Here is an 18,511-nt window from a genome sequence, read left to right as displayed (position 1 = left end):
CATGGTTACCATGTCCCTGTGGGATGCCGAGGTACTTGCAGCATGTCTGAACATCTGCTATGTGCCCTGCTGATAATTCCACTCCATCAGTCTTGACTACCTTGCCTGTTGTGAATTAGACTTTTTTGGCTCCCTCTTGTGGTCACTAGTGATATGACTCTGGGATTGTCTTTCCTCAGTTTGGCACCCACCTGGGTCGTTAGTCCAGGGGTGTTGCTATATGAACTTCCTGAATTCTTAGTCTGGTGCCTGGCATCGTTGTAATCAGTCCTTTCTGTTTGCTCCTGTCTGCTGGTCCTGGTTCTTGCAAAATTAAGCTAAGTCCTGCTTCCTTGTTTTTTGGTTATTTGCATTACTCTTAGTTTTTGTCCAGCTTGTACTAAATGTGATTCCTGATTTTGCTGGAAGCTCTAGGGGGCTGGTATTCTCCCCCCGGGCCGTTAGACGGTTCGGGGATTCTTGAATATCCAGCGTGGAAATTTTGATAGGGTTTTTGCTGACCGTATAAGTCATCTTACTATATTCTGCTATTAGTCAGTGGGCCTCTCTTTGCTAAATACTTAGTTCATTCTTACGTTTGTCTTTTCTTCTTACCTCACCGTTATTATTTGTTGGGGGCTTGTATGCAACTTTTGGGGTCTTTTCTCTGGAGGCAAAAAAGGTCTATCTTTTCCCTTCTAGGGTTAGTTAGTTCTCCGGCTGGCGCGAGACGTCTAGAACCAACGTAGGCACGTTCCCCGACTGCTGCTATTTGTGGTGTTAGGATTAGATATATGGTCAGCCCAGTTACCACTGCCCTATGAGCTGTTTTTTTGTGTTTGCAGACTTGGTATTTACTTCTGAGACCCTCTGCCATTGGGGTCTTAACAGTATGCCAGGCCACAGTTGAATGTTTAATGCATTGCAGAAGTGGGATAATAAGAAAGGAAATTCTGAGTTTTTTTTTTTTTTCCCTCTCTTTCTTCCTCCCCTTTACCTCTGAGTGGCTTAAGCTTGCTGCAGACATGAATGTCCAGACTTTGATTACAAGTGTGGATCAGCTTGCTGCTCGTGTGCAGGGCATACAAGATTTCGTTACCAGTAGTCCAATGTCTGAACCTAAAATACCTATTCCTGAACTGTTCTCTGGAGACCGATTTAAGTTTAGGAATTTCAGGAATAATTGTAAATTGTTTCTATCTCTGAGACCCCGTTCGTCTGGAGACTCAGCTCAGCAAGTTAAAATTGTTATCTCTTTCTTGCGGGGCGACCCTCAGGATTGGGCTTTCTCGCTAGCGCCAGGAGATCCGGCATTGGCGAATATTGATGCGTTTTTTCTGGCGCTCGGATTGCTTTACGAGGAACCCAATCTTGAAATTCAGGCAGAAAAAGCCTTGCTGGCTATTTCTCAGGGCCAGGATGAAGCTGAAGTGTAATGCCAAAAATTTCGGAAATGGTCCGTGCTTACTCAGTGGAATGAGTGTGCTCTGGCCGCAAATTTCAGAAATGGCCTTTCTGAAGCCATTAAGAATGTGATGGTGGGTTTCTCCATTCCTACAAGTCTGAATGATTCCATGGCGCTGGCTATTCAAATTGACCGGCGTTTGCGGGAGCGCAAAACTGCTAATCCTCTGGTGGTGTTGTCTGAACAAACACCTGATTTAATGCAATGTGATAGAATTCAGACTAGAAATGAACGGAAAAATCATAGACGTCAGAATGGGTTGTGTTTTTACTGTGGTGATTCTACACATGTTATATCAGCATGCTCTAAACGCCTAACAAGTAGTGTTGAGCATTCCGATAGCGCAAGTATCGGGTATCGGCCGATACTTGCGGTATCGGAATTCCGATACCGGTATTCCGATACTTGCCGCGTATCGGATACCGGAATCGGAAGTTCCAAGATTCAAAATTCAGAAATTCAGCCAATGAGAATGATTCCAAGTGTGGGCACATCCTGTTTAGCATGGAGGGCATGAAACTACTGGCAAGGCTGTGATTGGCTGCTGAAATGATGTCATGATGCAGTTTAAAAGTCGCTGGCGCCATTTTCCGATCACTCTGCTGTGAATTCAGTTAGTGACAGGACGCTGTTTGCTGACTGAGGGACAGTTTAGAGATAGCGATTTGCTTCTTTGTGCTTTCCAAAGGCTAATTTAGCAACCGCTGTGTTCACCTACTATTCACCTTGCTTTTGCCTTGTAGCGCTGTTTTCACAGCGATCTGCAAGGTCTGTGTGTGTGTGTGTGTGTGAGTGCAGCCCACTCTCTAGTCTGAGTGCAGCCACATAGGCCATCCATAGCTGGTTGTATTCAGTTCAGGGAGGGTGGTTCATTGCCTCATACTGTTCTTTTTTTTTTTTTTTTTTCAAGTAGTGTAGTCTGCTGCTAATTAATTTAAAAAAATCCTATTAGTGTCTTTCCACCCGTCTCCAGCTAATTTGTGGAAAAACACTACATAGGATAAAGTAGAGGAGGGTTTTTGGGCCTTGCAGCGCCGTTTACGGCTGTCTGCATGGTCTCCGTGTGACTGCAGCTCGCCCTGTAGTCTGTGAGCAGCCGTAGCCTGGTTGTCTGCAGCTCAGGGTTGTTCACTGCGTCATACCGCCAAATCAATTTTATTTTTTTTTCAAGTAGTGTAGTCTGCTGCTAATTAATTTAAAAAAATCCTATTAGTGTCTTTCCACCCGTCTCCAGCTAATTTGTGGAAAAACACTACATAGGATAAAGTAGAGGAGGGTTTTTGGGCCTTGCAGCGCCGTTTACGGCTGTCTGCACGGTCTCCGTGTGACTGCAGCTCGCCCTGTAGTCTGTGAGCAGCCGTAGCCTGGTTGTCTGCAGCTCAGGGTTGTTCACTGCGTCATACCGCCAAATCAATTTTAATTTTTTTTCAAGTAGTGTAGTCTGCTGCTAATTAATTTAAAAAAATCCTATTAGTGTCTTTCCACCCGTCTCCAGCTAATTTGTGGAAAAACACTACATAGGATAAAGTAGAGGAGGGTTTTTGGGCCTTGCAGCGCCGTTTACGGCTGTCTGCACGGTCTCCGTGTGACTGCAGCTCGCCCTGTAGTCTGTGAGCAGCCGTAGCCTGGTTGTCTGCAGCTCAGGGTTGTTCACTGCGTCATACCGCCAAATCAATTTTAATTTTTTTTCAAGTAGTGTAGTCTGCTGCTAATTAATTTAAAAAAATCCTATTAGTGTCTTTCCACCCGTCTCCAGCTAATTTGTGGAAAAACACTACATAGGATAAAGTAGAGGAGGGTTTTTGGGCCTTGCAGCGCCGTTTACGGCTGTCTGCACGGTCTCCGTGTGACTGCAGCTCGCCCTGTAGTCTGTGAGCAGCCGTAGCCTGGTTGTCTGCAGCTCAGGGTTGTTCACTGCGTCATACCGCCAAATCAATTTTAATTTTTTTTCAAGTAGTGTAGTCTGCTGCTAATTAATTTAAAAAAATCCTATTAGTGTCTTTCCACCCGTCTCCAGCTAATTTGTGGAAAAACACTACATAGGATAAAGTAGAGGAGGGTTTTTGGGCCTTGCAGCGCCGTTTACGGCTGTCTGCACGGTCTCTGTGTGACTGCAGCTCTATCTGTTGTCAGTTCAGCCCCCAAAAAAGAAATAAATAATAAAGTTCACCAAACACACCAGTTACACCACTTTACATTTGTGTAGGCCACATTAGCTCATATTAAAGTCTAGTCCACACTTTAGAAAATTAGTGTTTCTTATACCTGTTAGGAGGAGTTGCTCAGGAATAAGCACACAAAGCCGTTAGTACTTTTCTGCTTATCTTTATCAGTCAACCAAGATGAAGAAGGCAGTGAGTAAGGCACGTGGGCGTGGGCGCGGAGCAGGGAGGGGACGTGGGGATTCTGTGCCTGCTGCGGGCACCGGTGACTCATCAGCACCCACTTTCACCAGGCAACAGTCGTTCATGCGCAGCTTTGTGTCAGAGCGCCGTACACCGCTGCTGCGTGAAGACCAAATTGAAGCCGTTGTCGGATGGATGGCAGCTAATGCATCAACTTCCATTAGTGCCACATCCTCTCAGACACAGAGCACTGGAGAGCAGCCATCTGTCTCTTCACCACCTGCCAAATTGCCCAGGCAGACAGAGAGCCCAGGACAGGAGCCGTCTCTACTTCTGTTCTCTGAATCTCTTGGCTTGGAAACAGGGGGCCAGCCAAGCAGCATTGGAGAAATGGAAGAAGAGGCAGGGTGCAGTGATGCCCAACAGCTTTTTCTGTCTTCCTCTGAAGAGGCGGGTGGGCCAGTGGCTCCGGTCACCACATCGCAGGCCGCATCAGCTGATGATGACACTCAGGTGCCACTTACTGGTGCGTGCTCTGCTGCTGAGACTACCCAGGAGGAGCAGTTGGGGGCAGAGGGTAGTGTAGATGATGAGGTCCTCGACCCATCTTGGCGTGAGGGACAGGAAGGTGGTGGGAGCAGCTCTGAGGAAGAGATTCCCCGTACGGCCCAAAGAGGGAGAGGGAGGGGGAAGACTGCGGATCCTGCAGCCTCCGCTTTGGCACCCGTTAGGAGCATGTCTCTTCCAAAAGCCAAAAAGGGCGCTCCCAAGACTTGCAGTGCCTGGTCCTTTTTTGACACAGTTGCAGATGACATTTGCTATGTCAGATGCAACGTGTGTCATCAAAAAGTCAAAAGAGGTCGAAATGTCAGCAGCCTCAATACCTCCAACATGTGGAAACATGTGCGCACCAGGCACCCGGCGTTGTTAGAAAAACACACTGAAGAGGTAGGCCAACCAACAGCGGCAGCTACCACCTCTTCAGCTCGTGTTGCCTCTTCCTCTAGCTCACACGCAGCTGGTTCGGCTTCCTCCCAGGATCGCCGTGGAAGAACCTCTGGCCCTGTTGTCCAGAGACCCGCTGTAATTCCACCCGCAGCACCACTTTCCCAGTCATCCACACACTCCCAGCCCAGTCTACAGCCATCGGTAGTACAGGCATGGGAGAAAAGGCGGCCTTTCTCGTCAAACCACCCACGAGCACAGGCTCTGACTGCAGGCATTGCCAAACTTCTGTCACTGGAAATGCTGTCATTCAGGCTGGTGGAGACTGACAGCTTCCGTGACTTGATGTCATTGGCAGTCCCACAGTACAATGTGCCCAGCCGCTTTTACTTCAGCAGGCAAGCCGTCCCTGCCCTGCACAAGCATGTGGAGGGACACATAAAACACGCGCTACTGAACGCCGTCAGTAGCAAGGTCCACCTCACCACCGATGCGTGGACCAGTCAACATGGACAGGGGCGATACCTTTCCCTCACTGCCCATTGGGTTAATGTCATTGAGCCGGGTACAGACCGTGCGAGTGGCGCAGGACGTGTCCTGCCCACTCCAAGGATTGCAGGAATCCATTCTGTACGCATTGACTCCTCCTCTTACACCAGTTCCTCAGAATCATCGCTGCAGGAGCCGTCACAGTCCACCTCCACATGGACCCGTGATGAACGTGTACCTGTTACGACCGACATGAGCACAGCCGTGGCCAAACGTCAACAGGCCGTGTTGAAATTAATTTTTTTGGGGAATCGTAGCCACACAGCGCAGGAGCTCTGGAATGCCATCAAGCAGGAGAGCGATGTGTGGTTTGTGCCAGCGAATCTCCAGCCAGACATGGTAGTGTGTGATAATGGCCGAAATCTGGTGGCAGCTCTGGGCCTCGGCAACCTCACTCATATCCCATGTCTGGCACATGTGCTCAATTTGGTCGTGCAGAGCTTTTTGAGGGACTATCCGGATCTTGATGCACTGCTGCACAAGGTCCGCCTAGAGTGTGCTCACTTGCGGCGTTCCAGCACGGCAAAAGCGCGCATTGCGGCTCTGCAGCGCCGACACCGCCTGCCGGAACATCGCATCATATGTGACCTACCTACCAGGTGGAATTCCACGTTACATATGTTGGAGCGGTTGTGTGAGCAGCAGCAAGCTGTAATGGAGTACCAGCTGCTTCAGGCGCAAAGAAGTCGCACTCAGCGCCGTACAGACTTCACAACCACAGAGTGGGCCACTATGAATGACGTCTGCCAGGTTTTGCGTCCCTTTGATTATTCCACGCGGATGGCGAGTGCAGATGATGCACTAGTCAGCATGACTGTCCCCCTTATCTGCCTGCTTGAAAAATCACTGCAAGCGCTAAGGGATGATGTTGTGGAAGAGGTGGAGGATGAGGATTCACCATTTCCATCATCTTCTGGACAGTCAGCGCCACGTGGTTCCTCACAAACGCTTAGGCAGGGGACAGTTTGTGAGGAGGATGAGGAGGAGTCAATGGAGGAGGAAGACGTCCGTCCAGAGGAGGGAGTTACCGAATTGTCCAGTACTCAGTGTGTACAGCGAGGGTGGGGTGATGACGAGCGGGCAGAGATCACGCCTCCAGCAGGGGACAGCGTTTCTTGGGCAGTTGGCAGTCTGCAGCACATGGTGGATTACATGCTGCAGTGCCTGAGAAACGACCGCCGCATCGCCCACATTCTCAACATGTCTGATTATTGGGTGTTCACCCTCCTCGATCCTCGCTACCGGGACAACGTAGAAAGCCTCATCACACCGTTGAACCGTGAGCGAAAAATGCGGGAGTACCAAGACACACTGGTCAATTCCATCATCTTCTCCATTCCAACTGAGAGAAGTGCTGCTAGTGCATTCCAAAGCAGCTCAGTGCGTCCAGGCAGTGGTGGAGGCTCTGCACAAAGAGGGAGCAGAAGCAGTGCCTCTGCCCAAGGCAAGACCAGTATGGCCCAACTGTGGCACAGTTTTCTGTGCCCCCCACAAAAGTCTACACCATCACAGACGGCTCCAGTCAGCAGGAGGCAACGGTTCCGTCAGATGGTGACAGACTACATGTCTTGCCCTCTTGCTGTACTCCCAGACGGCTCTTCCCCTTTCAAGTTTTGGGTCTCAAAGCTGGATACATGGCCAGAGCTAAGCCAGTATGCATTGGAGGTGCTGTCTTGCCCTGCGGCCAGTGTATTATCGGAACGTGTCTTTAGTGCTGCAGGTGGTGTACTAACTGACCGTCGCATGCGACTATCCTCCGATAACGTTGACCGGCTTACTTTCCTGAAAATGAACAAGGCCTGGATCTCGCAGGAATTTGCCACTCCTCCTCCTGATTAAATAATTAGGTCACTGTATACGTTATCCAGGTCTCCTGTTGTGTTCATCTTTCTACCACCTGAACTTAAATTCCTGTGCTCCAACACCGCCAGTTGAGGCTCAGAAGTGCCGTCTGCACAGTCAAAACATACGACCCAGTGTTATTGGGTTTCAGTAACGTCAGCTGATCCCCAGCTGTGTAGCCGGCAATGTGTCATGCGACCGCCACGCTGACACAACAACTGAAATGTAAGGGAATCTGTCCCCCCCCCCCAAGGCGTTTGTTACTGAAAGAGCCACCTTGTGCAGCAGTAATGCTGCACAAGGAAAAGGTAGCTATTTTTGTTTAGCTCCTTGCACACGCAGAACTTAACACTTATAAAATGTGTCCCCTGCAACCGTAAAACCGTCCCGGAGGTGGGACTTTCCTTCGTAATGTGACGCAGCACAGCCGTCATTCCTACCCCCCCGGCGCCGCGCACCGGCTCCTCAGCGTTGTTTTATTCCGTCCCGGAGCCTGCGCTGTTATGTTATCCCGTGGCCAGGCACACTTAGCGCTGCCCGTCTTCTGGCATCATTTGGTGTCAGGATGGCTGCGCCTGTGCGGCCGCGCTGGCAGAGAGCCCGCCTCGCAGTGTCTTCTGATTTAATCCCACTGGGGGCCTGGGATCCATGGACATGCGCAGTGCATATCTGAACCTCCACCTCTCACTCATTTCCCTATGGCTTCTTCAGACTGTTCGGTGTCAGCTGGTCCCTAATAGCATGCCACGGCCGTGACACCGCACAGTCTTAAGAAGCCGTAGGGAGGGGAGTGAGAGGCGAGGATATGCACTGCGCATGGCCATGGATCCCAGGCCCCCAGTGGGATTAAATCAGAAGACACTGCGATGCGGGCTCTCTGCCAGCGCGGCCGCACAGGCGCAGCCATCCTGACACCAAATGATGTCAGAAGATGGGCAGCGCTAAGTGTGCCTGGCCACGGGATAACATAACAGCGCAGGCTCCGGGACGGAATAAAACAACGCTGAGGAGCCGGTGCGCGGCGCCGGGGGGGTAGGAATGACGGCTGTGCTGCGTCACATTACGAAGGAAAGTCCCACCTCCGGGACGGTTTTACGGTTGCAGGGGACACATTTTATAAGTGTTTAGTTCTGCGTGTGCAAGGAGCATGATGAAAAGAGCCACCTTTTCCTTTTGCATCTTTTGTGCTGCACAAGCTGGCTCTTTCAGCTACAAACGCCTTGGGGGGGGGTTAAAGGTTCCCTTTCGACTTTCTCAGGCTTCGGCCTACATTGTGTTCCTCTGCTTTTCCACCTGTCCCTGGGCTCCAACACCGCCAGTTGCCGTCCAGAAGTGCTGTACGCACAGTCAACAGTCCCTCCTCTGTTATTGGGGTTCAGTAACGTCAGCTGTTCCCCTGCTGTGTGTGTGGCAATCCCTCCTACCTCCTCCAACCTCCTCCTCCTCCTCCACCTGTCCCTGGGCTCCAACACCGCCAGTTGCCGTCCAGAAGTGCTGTACGCACAGTCAACAGTCCCTCCTCTGTTATTGGGGTTCAGTAACGTCAGCTGTTCCCCTGCTGTGTGTGTGGCAATCCCTCCTACCTCCTCCAACCTCCTCCTCCTCCTCCACCTGTCCCTGGGCTCCAACACCGCCAGTTGCCGTCCAGAAGTGCTGTACGCACAGTCAACAGTCCCTCCTCTGTTATTGGGGTTCAGTAACGTCAGCTGTTCCCCTGCTGTGTGTGTGGCAATCCCTCCTACCTCCTCCAACCTCCTCCAACCTCCTCCTCCTCCTCCACCTGTCCCTGGGCTCCAACACCGCCAGTTGCCGTCCAGAAGTGCTGTACGCACAGAGCCAAACACCTCGCCAATGTGTTAGTGGGGTTCAGCACCGCCAGCTGTTCCCCTGCTGTGTATACGGCAACGTGTACTGCGACCGCCACGCAGTCACAACAAGTTTACTTTAAGGGAACCTGTCCCCCCCCCCCCCCCCAGGCGTTTGTTACTGAAGGAGCCACCTTGTGCAGCAGTAATGATGCAAAGGGAAAAAGTGCCTCTTTTCGTGGTGCTCCTTGCACATGCGGAACCTAACAGTTATGAAATGTGTCCCCTCACAGCGTAAAACCGTCCGGTAGGTGGAACTTTCCTTTGTCGTGTGACGCAGCACAGCCATCATTTTTACCCCCTTGGCGCCGTGCGCCGCCTCCTCAGCGTTGTTTGAATCTGTCCCGGAGCCTGCGCTGTTAGGTTAGCCCTTGGCCATGCACACATGTTGCGGTGCCCGTCTTCTGACATCATTTGGTGTCAGGCTGGCTGCGCCTGTGCGGGTGCGCTGGCCGAGATCCCGCCTCGCAGTGTCGTCTAATGTAATCCCACCGCGTGCCTGTGATCCGTGCCCGTGCGCAGTGCATATCCTCGCCTCTCACTCCCCTCCCTACGGCTTCTTCAGACTGTGCGATGTCAGCTGGTCCCTAATAGCATGCCACGGCCGTGACACCGCACAGTCTGAAAAAGCCGTAGGGAGGGGAGTGAGAGGCGAGGATATGCACTGCGCACGGGCACGGATCACAGGCCCGCGGTGGGATTACATTAGACGACACTGCGAGGCGGGATCTCGGCCAGCGCACCCGCACAGGCGCAGCCAGCCTGACACCAAATGATGTCAGAAGACGGGCACCGCAACATGTGTGCATGGCCAAGGGCTAACCTAACAGCGCAGGCTCCGGGACAGATTCAAACAACGCTGAGGAGGCGGCGCACGGCGCCAAGGGGGTAAAAATGATGGCTGTGCTGCGTCACACGACAAAGGAAAGTTACACCTACCGGACGGTTTTACGCTGTGAGGGGACACATTTCATAACTGTTAGGTTCCGCATGTGCAAGGACCATAATTAAAAGAGCTAAGTTTACCTTTTCCAGCATTAGTGCTGTACACAATGGCTCTTTCAGCTACAAACGCCTGGGGGGGGGGGTTAAAGGTTTCCTTTCAACTTGCTCGAGTGCAGGCTTCGGCCTACACTCCGCTCCCCCTGCTCCTCCTGCTGACCCTGGGCTCTAACACCGCCAGTTGGGGCCCGGTACTGCTAGCTGCACAGAGAAAAACACCAGCCAATGTGTCAGTGGGGTTCAGCACCGCCAGCTGTTCCCCTGCTGTGCAGCCGGCATCGTGTCCTGCAACTGCCACGCAGGCACAACAGACCCAAAAGCTGCCGCCAGTGCAGGCTTCGGCCTACACTCTGCTCCATCTCCTCCTCCTGCTGACCCCGGGCTCCAACACCGCCAGTTGGGGCCCGGTACTGCTAGCTGCACAGAGAAAAACACCAGCCAATGTGTCAGTGGGGTCCAGCACCGCCAGCTGTTCCCCTGCTGTGCAGCCGGCAACGTGTCCTGCAAAAGCCACGCAGACACAAGAACTGAAATTGAAGGGAACCTGTCCCCCCTCCCCCAGGCGTTTTTACGTTATCCAGCCACCTTGTACAGCGGTAATGCTGCATGTGTGCAAGGTGGCTCAGAAACGTATTCTCCTCGCACATGTGGAACTGAAAACACGTCTGCAATGTGTCCTCTGTGTGACCATTTAACCGTCCCGGTGGTGTGACTTTCCTTTGTAATGACACGCTGCAACCCCCTTGGTAGCGCTGCCCGTCTTCTGGCATCATTGTTTGGCTGGCTGCGCCTCTGCGGCCGCCCTGACCCACACAACGCCCCTCGGTGTCTTATTTATTGGGACTGCGAGGGTGTGATTGATGGGCAGGATCAGTGCATCAGTTCGCCTGTCCCTCCTCTTCTTCCGCCTTCTTCGGACTGTGCGGCTTCATGGCCGTGGCATGCGATAAGGGATCAGATGACGCCGCACAGTCTGAAGCGGGTGTAAGGACCCGAGTGTGAGAGGCCAACATATGTGCTGCGCCAGGCCCTGAATCCCAGCCCCGCAGTGTTTTTACAATGTTAAGACACTGCGGGGCTGGGATTCATGGTCATCGCGAACCGCACCGGCCGACATTAAATGATGTCAGAAGATGGGCAGCGCTAACAGCGCTAGGCCAGGGGATAACACGACAGCGCAGACTCCTGTACAGCAAATAACAACGCTCAGGAGGCTGCACCCAGCACCAAGGTGGGATTCTTGACATCTGTGCTGCGTCTCATTACAAAGGGAACTCGCGCCTCCAACACAGTTTGACTGTATAAAGGGCTAAATGTTATACGTGTTTCATTCAGCGTGTGCAAGGAGCGAAATTAAAAGAGCAACCTTTGACTTGTGCAGCACTACTGCTGCATAAGCTGTGGCTCTTCTACTTTCTAACCCCTGAGGGGGGGTTAAAGGTTACCTTTGAAATTGGTTCAAGTAGGCTTCGGCCTACACTCTGCTCCCCCTGCAGAGCCCGGGCTCCAACACCGCTAGTTGCTGTCCGGAAGTGCTGGCTGCACAGAGCCAAACACCTCGCCAATGTGTCAGTGGGGTCCAGCACCGCCAGCTGTTCCCCTGCTGTGCAGCCGGCAACGTGTCCTGCAAAAGCCACGCAGACACAACAGACCCAAAGCTGCCGCCAGTGCAGGCTTCGGCCTACACTCCCCTCCCCCTGCTCCTGCTCCTCCTCCTCCTGCTGACCCTGGGCTCTAACAAACCGCCAGTTGGGGCCCAGATGTGCTAGCTGCACAGAGAAAAACACCAGCCAATGTGTCAGTGGGGTCCAGCACCGCCAGCTGTTCCCCTGCTGTGCAGCCGGCAACGTGTCCTGCAAAAGCCACGCAGACACAAGAACTGAAATTGAAGGGAACCTGTCCCCCCTCCCCCAGGCGTTTTTACGTTATCCAGCCACCTTGTACAGCGGTAATGCTGCATGTGTGCAAGGTGGCTCAGAAACGTATTCTCCTCGCACATGTGGAACTGAAAACACGTCTGCAATGTGTCCTCTGTGTGACCATTTAACCGTCCCGGTGGTGTGACTTTCCTTTGTAATGACACGCTGCAACCCCCTTGGTAGCGCTGCCCGTCTTCTGGCATCATTGTTTGGCTGGCTGCGCCTCTGCGGCCGCCCTGACCCACACAACGCCCCTCGGTGTCTTATTTATTGGGACTGCGAGGGTGTGATTGATGGGCAGGATCAGTGCATCAGTTCGCCTGTCCCTCCTCTCCTTCCGCCTTCTTCGGACTGTGCGGCTTCATGGCCGTGGCATGCGATAAGGGATCAGATGACGCCGCACAGTCTGAAGCGGGTGTAAGGACCCGAGTGTGAGAGGCCAACATATGTGCTGCGCCAGGCCCTGAATCCCAGCCCCGCAGTGTTTTTACAATGTTAAGACACTGCGGGGCTGGGATTCATGGTCATCGCGAACCGCACCGGCCGACATTAAATGATGTCAGAAGATGGGCAGCGCTAACAGCGCTAGGCCAGGGGATAACACGACAGCGCAGACTCCTGTACAGCAAATAACAACGCTCAGGAGGCTGCACCCAGCACCAAGGTGGGATTCTTGACATCTGTGCTGCGTCTCATTACAAAGGGAACTCGCGCCTCCAACACAGTTTGACTGTATAAAGGGCTAAATGTTATACGTGTTTCATTCAGCGTGTGCAAGGAGCGAAATTAAAAGAGCAACCTTTGACTTGTGCAGCACTACTGCTGCATAAGCTGTGGCTCTTCTACTTTCTAACCCCTGAGGGGGGGTTAAAGGTTACCTTTGAAATTGGTTCAAGTAGGCTTCGGCCTACACTCTGCTCCCCCTGCAGAGCCCGGGCTCCAACACCGCTAGTTGCTGTCCGGAAGTGCTGGCTGCACAGAGCCAAACACCTCGCCAATGTGTCAGTGGGGTCCAGCACCGCCAGCTGTTCCCCTGCTGTGCAGCCGGCAACGTGTCCTGCAAAAGCCACGCAGACACAACAGACCCAAAGCTGCCGCCAGTGCAGGCTTCGGCCTACACTCCCCTCCCCCTGCTCCTGCTCCTCCTCCTCCTGCTGACCCTGGGCTCTAACAAACCGCCAGTTGGGGCCCAGATGTGCTAGCTGCACAGAGAAAAACACCAGCCAATGTGTCAGTGGGGTCCAGCACCGCCAGCTGTTCCCCTGCTGTGCAGCCGGCAACGTGTCCTGCAAAAGCCACGCAGACACAAGAACTGAAATTGAAGGGAACCTGTCCCCCCTCCCCCAGGCGTTTTTACGTTATCCAGCCACCTTGTACAGCGGTAATGCTGCATGTGTGCAAGGTGGCTCAGAAACGTATTCTCCTCGCACATGTGGAACTGAAAACACGTCTGCAATGTGTCCTCTGTGTGACCATTTAACCGTCCCGGTGGTGTGACTTTCCTTTGTAATGACACGCTGCAACCCCCTTGGTAGCGCTGCCCGTCTTCTGGCATCATTGTTTGGCTGGCTGCGCCTCTGCGGCCGCCCTGACCCACACAACGCCCCTCGGTGTCTTATTTATTGGGACTGCGAGGGTGTGATTGATGGGCAGGATCAGTGCATCAGTTCGCCTGTCCCTCCTCTCCTTCCGCCTTCTTCGGACTGTGCGGCTTCATGGCCGTGGCATGCGATAAGGGATCAGATGACGCCGCACAGTCTGAAGCGGGTGTAAGGACCCGAGTGTGAGAGGCCAACATATGTGCTGCACCAGGCCCTGAATCCCAGCCCCGCAGTGTTTTTACAATGTTAAGACACTGCGGGGCTGGGATTCATGGTCATCGCGAACCGCACCGGCCGACATTAAATGATGTCAGAAGATGGGCAGCGCTAACAGCGCTAGGCCAGGGGATAACACGACAGCGCAGACTCCTGTACAGCAAATAACAACGCTCAGGAGGCTGCACCCAGCACCAAGGTGGGATTCTTGACATCTGTGCTGCGTCTCATTACAAAGGGAACTCGCGCCTCCAACACAGTTTGACTGTATAAAGGGCTAAATGTTATACGTGTTTCATTCAGCGTGTGCAAGGAGCGAAATTAAAAGAGCAACCTTTGACTTGTGCAGCACTACTGCTGCATAAGCTGTGGCTCTTCTACTTTCTAACCCCTGAGGGGGGGTTAAAGGTTACCTTTGAAATTGGTTCAAGTAGGCTTCGGCCTACACTCTGCTCCCCCTGCAGAGCCCGGGCTCCAACACCGCTAGTTGCTGTCCGGAAGTGCTGGCTGCACAGAGCCAAACACCTCGCCAATGTGTCAGTGGGGTCCAGCACCGCCAGCTGTTCCCCTGCTGTGCAGCCGGCAACGTGTCCTGCAAAAGCCACGCAGACACAACAGACCCAAAGCTGCCGCCAGTGCAGGCTTCGGCCTACACTCCCCTCCCCCTGCTCCTGCTCCTCCTCCTCCTGCTGACCCTGGGCTCTAACAAACCGCCAGTTGGGGCCCAGATGTGCTAGCTGCACAGAGAAAAACACCAGCCAATGTGTCAGTGGGGTCCAGCACCGCCAGCTGTTCCCCTGCTGTGCAGCCGGCAACGTGTCCTGCAAAAGCCACGCAGACACAAGAACTGAAATTGAAGGGAACCTGTCCCCCCTCCCCCAGGCGTTTTTACGTTATCCAGCCACCTTGTACAGCGGTAATGCTGCATGTGTGCAAGGTGGCTCAGAAACGTATTCTCCTCGCACATGTGGAACTGAAAACACGTCTGCAATGTGTCCTCTGTGTGACCATTTAACCGTCCCGGTGGTGTGACTTTCCTTTGTAATGACACGCTGCAACCCCCTTGGTAGCGCTGCCCGTCTTCTGGCATCATTGTTTGGCTGGCTGCGCCTCTGCGGCCGCCCTGACCCACACAACGCCCCTCGGTGTCTTATTTATTGGGACTGCGAGGGTGTGATTGATGGGCAGGATCAGTGCATCAGTTCGCCTGTCCCTCCTCTCCTTCCGCCTTCTTCGGACTGTGCGGCTTCATGGCCGTGGCATGCGATAAGGGATCAGATGACGCCGCACAGTCTGAAGCGGGTGTAAGGACCCGAGTGTGAGAGGCCAACATATGTGCTGCGCCAGGCCCTGAATCCCAGCCCCGCAGTGTTTTTACAATGTTAAGACACTGCGGGGCTGGGATTCATGGTCATCGCGAACCGCACCGGCCGACATTAAATGATGTCAGAAGATGGGCAGCGCTAACAGCGCTAGGCCAGGGGATAACACGACAGCGCAGACTCCTGTACAGCAAATAACAACGCTCAGGAGGCTGCACCCAGCACCAAGGTGGGATTCTTGACATCTGTGCTGCGTCTCATTACAAAGGGAACTCGCGCCTCCAACACAGTTTGACTGTATAAAGGGCTAAATGTTATACGTGTTTCATTCAGCGTGTGCAAGGAGCGAAATTAAAAGAGCAACCTTTGACTTGTGCAGCACTACTGCTGCATAAGCTGTGGCTCTTCTACTTTCTAACCCCTGAGGGGGGGTTAAAGGTTACCTTTGAAATTGGTTCAAGTAGGCTTCGGCCTACACTCTGCTCCCCCTGCAGAGCCCGGGCTCCAACACCGCTAGTTGCTGTCCGGAAGTGCTGGCTGCACAGAGCCAAACACCTCGCCAATGTGTCAGTGGGGTCCAGCACCGCCAGCTGTTCCCCTGCTGTGCAGCCGGCAACGTGTCCTGCAAAAGCCACGCAGACACAACAGACCCAAAGCTGCCGCCAGTGCAGGCTTCGGCCTACACTCCCCTCCCCCTGCTCCTGCTCCTCCTCCTCCTGCTGACCCTGGGCTCTAACAAACCGCCAGTTGGGGCCCAGATGTGCTAGCTGCACAGAGAAAAACACCAGCCAATGTGTCAGTGGGGTCCAGCACCGCCAGCTGTTCCCCTGCTGTGCAGCCGGCAACGTGTCCTGCAAAAGCCACGCAGACACAAGAACTGAAATTGAAGGGAACCTGTCCCCCCTCCCCCAGGCGTTTTTACGTTATCCAGCCACCTTGTACAGCGGTAATGCTGCATGTGTGCAAGGTGGCTCAGAAACGTATTCTCCTCGCACATGTGGAACTGAAAACACGTCTGCAATGTGTCCTCTGTGTGACCATTTAACCGTCCCGGTGGTGTGACTTTCCTTTGTAATGACACGCTGCAACCCCCTTGGTAGCGCTGCCCGTCTTCTGGCATCATTGTTTGGCTGGCTGCGCCTCTGCGGCCGCCCTGACCCACACAACGCCCCTCGGTGTCTTATTTATTGGGACTGCGAGGGTGTGATTGATGGGCAGGATCAGTGCATCAGTTCGCCTGTCCCTCCTCTCCTTCCGCCTTCTTCGGACTGTGCGGCTTCATGGCCGTGGCATGCGATAAGGGATCAGATGACGCCGCACAGTCTGAAGCGGGTGTAAGGACCCGAGTGTGAGAGGCCAACATATGTGCTGCGCCAGGCCCTGAATCCCAGCCCCGCAGTGTTTTTACAATGTTAAGACACTGCGGGGCTGGGATTCATGGTCATCGCGAACCGCACCGGCCGACATTAAATGATGTCAGAAGATGGGCAGCGCTAACAGCGCTAGGCCAGGGGATAACACGACAGCGCAGACTCCTGTACAGCAAATAACAACGCTCAGGAGGCTGCACCCAGCACCAAGGTGGGATTCTTGACATCTGTGCTGCGTCTCATTACAAAGGGAACTCGCGCCTCCAACACAGTTTGACTGTATAAAGGGCTAAATGTTATACGTGTTTCATTCAGCGTGTGCAAGGAGCGAAATTAAAAGAGCAACCTTTGACTTGTGCAGCACTACTGCTGCATAAGCTGTGGCTCTTCTACTTTCTAACCCCTGAGGGGGGGTTAAAGGTTACCTTTGAAATTGGTTCAAGTAGGCTTCGGCCTACACTCTGCTCCCCCTGCAGAGCCCGGGCTCCAACACCGCTAGTTGCTGTCCGGAAGTGCTGGCTGCACAGAGCCAAACACCTCGCCAATGTGTCAGTGGGGTCCAGCACCGCCAGCTGTTCCCCTGCTGTGCAGCCGGCAACGTGTCCTGCAAAAGCCACGCAGACACTTGCTCTTGGACCTTCTGCTCCCCATCCTGGTTCCAGTACCGTCAGCTGGTTCCGGGCAGAGCCTTTGGCTTAGGTGCCTCCCTTTGGTATCCGAGTTCCACCAACGTCAGGTGGTCCTTGGTAGTGCTTTCAGGCACGGGTACCTCCTGCTTAGTAACCGGGTTCCAGTAACGTCAGCTGGTCCTCGGTAGTTCCATTGGCTCTTGGACCTTCGGCTACCCATCCGGGTTCCAGCACCGTCAGCTGGTTCTCGGCAGTGTCTTTTGCTCTTGTACCTTCTGCTCCCCATCCTGGTTCCAGTACCGTCAGCTGGTTCTGGGCAGAGCCTTTGGCTTAGGTGCCTCCCTCTGGGTATCTGAGTTCCACCAACGTCAGGTGGTCCTTGGTAGTGCTTTCAGCACAGGTACCTCCTGCTTAGTAACCGGGTTCCAGTAACGTCAGCTGGTCCTCGGTCGTTCCATTGGCTCTTGGACCTTCGGGTAGCCATCCGAGTTCCAGTTCCATCAGCTGGTTCTCGGCATTTTCTCAGCCTTCTTGTACCTTCTGCTACATTTCCAAGTTCAAGAGACTAAACACGATGACCCGGAAGACCACCCCTAAGATGACGACGACACCAGAGACGACAACCACCGTGATGACGACGACCCTGGAGACGATGACCCTGAAGACCACCCCGATGACGACGACCCCGGAGACCACCCCGATGACGACGACCCCGGAGACGACGACCCTGGAGACGACGACGACCTGGAAGACCGAGAAGCAGAAGAACAAGAGGCTGCAGAACAAAGAGCAGAAGGACATTAAGCATAACACAAAATATCAGAGCAAAAAATATTATGTAAATTATAAGCAGAAGAAGACTAAGCAGTGTATGGGGGTGAGTCCGTTCCTCCTCGTGGTGCCCCTGGATAAAGCCTGATGCTGCAGGCCAAACTGAACGCGGACAAATGTAACTGTTTTGTGACAGGCAGAACGGAAGGTGTAATCTTCAAACTTTTATAGATAACAACTACGGGAATGCCTGTCACAAATAAGAATATGATGAAGAAGTAGAATATGATGAAGATAATAGTAAACTAAAAACAATATGAACAATGTAACCCAAAAAATAATAGGTAGAAGATGAAGAAGAAGATGAATAAGGTGAAGAAGTTGATGTCAAAGAAGCTGATGATGAGGATAATTAAGAAGAAAGCGTGGGAGAAGTAAAAAAAAAGGTGAAGGGCGTGGAAGCAGTGAAACATCAATATCTGACATTAAAAAAAAAATTAACATAGTCAAATTCTTTCTAACGCCGAACGTCATAAAAAAAAACGCAAAATCCTGCTATTCTATTACATTGGGCTAAACCTCTGTGCCTTTAATATCTCCGCCACGTCCCCCAATACATCCTACATTATTCTTAGTTGTTTTCCTTCATGTAGAATGAACCTACAAGTGTATAAAGGGTTTATTTTAATTC

This window comes from Ranitomeya variabilis, chromosome 7, assembly GCF_051348905.1.
Source record: "Ranitomeya variabilis isolate aRanVar5 chromosome 7, aRanVar5.hap1, whole genome shotgun sequence".
In the NCBI taxonomy this organism is placed as follows: domain Eukaryota; kingdom Metazoa; phylum Chordata; class Amphibia; order Anura; family Dendrobatidae; genus Ranitomeya; species Ranitomeya variabilis.
This window is presented reverse-complemented; position numbering follows the sequence as displayed.